We start from the raw sequence: 4846 nt of genomic DNA, 5'->3' as shown, positions 1-4846 counted from the left end.
CGTCATCATCGCCTGTTCTGACGTCACGGGGTTCCTATCGGCCGAGGGCTCCTTTTGATAATTCTGGCTGATAATCCCCCCACCCCTATATACTTAAATGTTATTTCAGTGTCGCATAAATAATTTTCAGGAAGTGAGTTTAGGATGGATCTTCGTAAAATTTTGTCAGGCAACGGTGACTCCCTCGTCTGCACACATCATTTCAGTTCAATTTTCCGACCACTGTTTAAATATAACATCACATTTATCAACCTACATACGCTTCTATGATGCATGTTAACCCCCTGGATGCCACAGGGACATATATGTCCTTCCTCTACATACCTCACTTGGAAGTCCAATAAAATTCTAAATATACCACGCATATATAAATACTTCACAGTTTTGAATTCTGCGGAAAATTCCCAGTTTCTCCATACCATCCACTATCATCTCAGACCAAGCTAAACTGTTGAAAATTGCCTTTCAAAATAGGCTTCTTCGTAAATGTCGCCATTTTTCAAACTGTACAAAATCGAGATTCACAGCGTTATTTGCAGTATGTTTTGAAATGTGAAAATCGGATAATTACTGGGAGTAATGAATTTCAAAATTAGCATATTAATGATCACTGATATCAAGTTTTCATGTAACCAGGAATGATAATTCTGTAACGTCACCGATGTACCCAGAATCGGTTGGGATGTTTTCGAAAATACACATACACGAACGCCGAAGTGCGCTTTCCGCCATATTGGATAGTGTTTACAAAATCACGTTTCGAGAATACCGGTATTGAGAAGCCCATTACATCATGTATACTTCATAGTTAGCTGCGACAAATGCATCATTGAATTCCCCATATATCTTAGAATCAAATTACAAATGGTCTTTGTCACCAATACCAATTGTCTAGACAAAACGAAACGAAATATATTTTGTACGAAAACGAACGCTGTGCTCGAAAGACAGCGCTTGACTGGAATGTAAACAAAGAAAAATTCCAATTTTACACTGCCTAGCATTTTCGGAAATTTCCCAACATCCAGCCCTCTAATCATTGCTTACAATGGCTCAATACGCTTAGTATATTCAGGGGAAGAGTATCGTGGCAAAAAATTGCAAATTGAAAATAGATACAATGAAATAATTTGGTAATTCATAAGAAACTGTCAAACTTTGAGTGTAGCGTGACGCCATGACTGACGCAAAATCACGCAGAACGACAACGGTACTTATCGGCATTTCTGGCTTCTTCCGTCATTTACAATGTAAACGATAAGAACATATTACAATACACAGATAGTCAGAATAATTCTGATTACTTACATCTCACATTTATATACAAAAGATCCCTGAATCAAGCAAAAAGTCATCGCAAAATCCTGTGTACCCTTCTTAGCGAAGCCGCCATTTTGAAAGAAATCGGTCATCGGTAGTGATGTCATACGTCAACATTGTTGCACATATTAGGCAATTTCTTTGAGGAGAAGGTCGGTTGAACAAGAGTAAACACAATGCCCATACCATTCTGATTGCACTTGTAGTATTGTGACGTATATTTTGCGCATCGTTCAGATATTTTTTCATGAAACTGATTTCAGTATCTACATATATCCATGTTCAACACCATATCATGTGTGGATATAAGGTATCCGGTTTTATTCCTTGAAAGCTTTTGATTGTTTGAATAATATTTACATGGGAAATTGACTCAGTAAGTGTATTATACCACATTTTAAGCCTCTGCACAAGTGTTGGAAGATCACACGTAGCCATTACTGCAACATGTGCTTTAGTTCCCGTGATGTGCAATATTCAATACGTTGGGACAAATATTGCAGTTACATATGAACTGGTTAATAAACAGCGATTTAATTCCAACTTATAAGTAAAACGGATAGTATTAATGAAAATGATTTGTACATTTTATCAAATGTAGGGGCACACATACTACCATTTAAAGGAATTGTCTTGTTCATTGTATTGGTTTGTGTCGTTTTTATAGACAAAACTATTATGAATATTAATTGACCAGGTGCGAGTTTGTCAAAACGTTTCATGATTCATTATCATTGTTTTTCGATAATAAAGTCAATTCAAATGCGATTAAAATATATCTAAAATATATCTGATGGCAGAATGTCTAACTCAAACAATATTTATACGGAAATTGTTAAAAATATATACATCAGGTCAAGTCTTAATTTGGACAAGCCTTACGTCCATTTTCTAATACTTCTTTACTGAAAAAGCGATCTCTTTGTACCTTTCATTGCATTCTTATGAAGGGAATTGATTTCATAATCATGAGAAGAAAAGTCTTTTTCCTAAATGAATACTCAATGAATATTCAGGTGTTGTGAAATTTTCATTTAAGCTAAATTGATGCTAGGCAGGTGCGCGTGTTGCTCACAATAAGATATGTAGTAAAACCGTGTAATTGTTGATATATTCAGGACACTATTTCAGTGATAAAACCATTCATTTTATATTTTGGCAAAAAAGTGTTGAATTCTGACGCAGAAGCCGATATCTTTTACACATTGAGTGGAAATTAGGTTAGATATAAACTAATCAGCAACCAGAGTAGTCTTTTTCCGACGTCACAAAATGCACAAAACATGCTGTGACGTCAACTAAAACGTCGCATTATTTTCAGTTATTTCATTACGTTTGAAAATGTGGCTGTTACTCCGTTAATAATGATGGAAAATTAATAAAAATACATATACACAAACAGGAGAATATGGGAATCTAAGAACTAAAATATGTATCGGATAGGGACATCCAAATCGCTATAGCCTGAATTTTGATGTAGTCCACTTGCATCTTTTCTTACAAATTGTGAAACTACCAAAAGGTATCCTCTCACATTGGGGAAATTTGTATTGGAATAGTTTGGTTCACTGTGAACAAAACATCACGAAAATATACTGTCCATATCCACAGCAAATTCTTTCCATGTGATAGGAGTTACATTGACCTAATGTAAACCATAGCTGAGTTATGCCCCCTTATCTTTATACGTGCATGACCTCTCTGTCGACGTTTGGCGTCATAGTAGAAAATCGATTTTTGACATTTATTGCGGGTCATTTTTGATTTTGTGAGTATGACGTTTTGCATTAGCACATACATCCATTTCATATACACTTATGTCGTGCAGATATCAAGCTGTATTTTCTTCGCTCACACTTTCCGTAAAGATGCCAAATTAAAAAACTCGTAGCAGAGTGCTTCTCTTGGTGCACGATAAAAAACTGAGAAATTTACTGTTTTTGAACACACACAAAAGTTTTGGACAACTTTTAGCAGTGTCTATTTCTCAAACCCCTGAGGTAGCCTATCATACCAACGGATAGGAAATCAAATATTCTACATGTCTGTGCAATTTCATAGCCGTACGCAGATCCAGGACCACGCGAGAGCAAATCTCGCACAACGTTCACTTTTCAAACTTTATGAAGATGTGCGCCTGAAAAAAAACTCGGCATCCAGGGGGTTAAAGGAGTTCCCGACACTCTACATATGCATTCGATAAGTAAGCAACGGAAAATTACACAGAAATTATGTGAATGTAGGTAAGATGATTCCCCTCAAATGTGCAAACTTTGACTTGGATTATACGGAAATTAAATTCATGAAAATTATTTATTCTACACTAAATTAGCATGTAAGTCTGCGGATTGCCCGAATATAACTGGCACGGGTCTGCACATTGTAAGCATGGTCTCGGAACGTCTAAAATATCGGTTTTTATTATTAACTCAGCATACATATTTCCAATATAGTCACTGTATTTACCTCGTCACTTACAGAAACACTTCCACGTAATGTAAAAGAAATCCCTGCTAGCATAAATATATGTTGTCACGCGAATATGTTTTGGGATGGTTAATATCCTGCGTCACGAATAAACATTGTATTTAGCGAGCCTTGGCCAACGAATTACATAGTATTTATTCGTAATGCAGGATATTAACCATCCCAAAACACACGAGTGTGATAACCTATTTATCATACAATGTTATTCTTACTGCAATTTATTTTAAAATGTGATTTCATTTACCACAGATCATGAAACTAAACTTCGTGAGATGTGCCCGCATTTCTATGACGTCAAAAATATGTGCGTAGTAATACGTGACGTCACAAGCCCAGTGACACATATTTGTCGTGTTCACTCAGCTGAATGCATCAGGTAATCTAGATCCCAGTAAGTTTTCATGTTAAATCGCGTATTGTTCTGAACAAATCTTAGCTTACGTTTTAAAAGAATAACAAACTCGTGTGGAACTTCAGAAACCTTCAACTGACCCTTTGAGCAGCAAATACACTTTAATGTTTGCGTGAGATTGTGCACCTGGATTACTGTGTCGTAAACACACCGAAGACCGGTGTTCGATTCTCCTCGTGGGTACACCATGTGAAGCCGGTGTACCCCGCTGTGATATTGCTGGAATATTCCTAAAAGCGGCGTAAAACCAATGTTTGAAATAAGAAATTTTATCCGAGGCCGATATACTTCAAAGTGGGATCATGGGCGATATGACATGCAGCACACCAGTGGACACCTGGAAACATGTAAGGCATACTGACAACCGAACAATAGTCGGTTCTTGGGGCCAGAAATGAATCAGGTTTTAATGCGTTTAGGTCTGCCTCTGCAAGCGATATAAACAGGCGGTAACTACAGGCGGTATCAAAGGAGTTGCGAAAGGTAGTATACAGTATACTCAGTTATTGAACTGACATGCGTTCCGTGCTCCCGATACCTATATGAATGAATGAATGAATGAATGAATGAATGAATGAATGAATGGATGGATGGATGGATGGATGGATGGATGGATGAATGAATGAA

Source organism: Haliotis asinina, chromosome 13, assembly GCF_037392515.1.
Source record: "Haliotis asinina isolate JCU_RB_2024 chromosome 13, JCU_Hal_asi_v2, whole genome shotgun sequence".
Taxonomy (NCBI): domain Eukaryota; kingdom Metazoa; phylum Mollusca; class Gastropoda; order Lepetellida; family Haliotidae; genus Haliotis; species Haliotis asinina.
The sequence above is the reverse complement of the archived record's forward strand: the minus strand, read 5'-3'. Positions refer to the sequence as shown.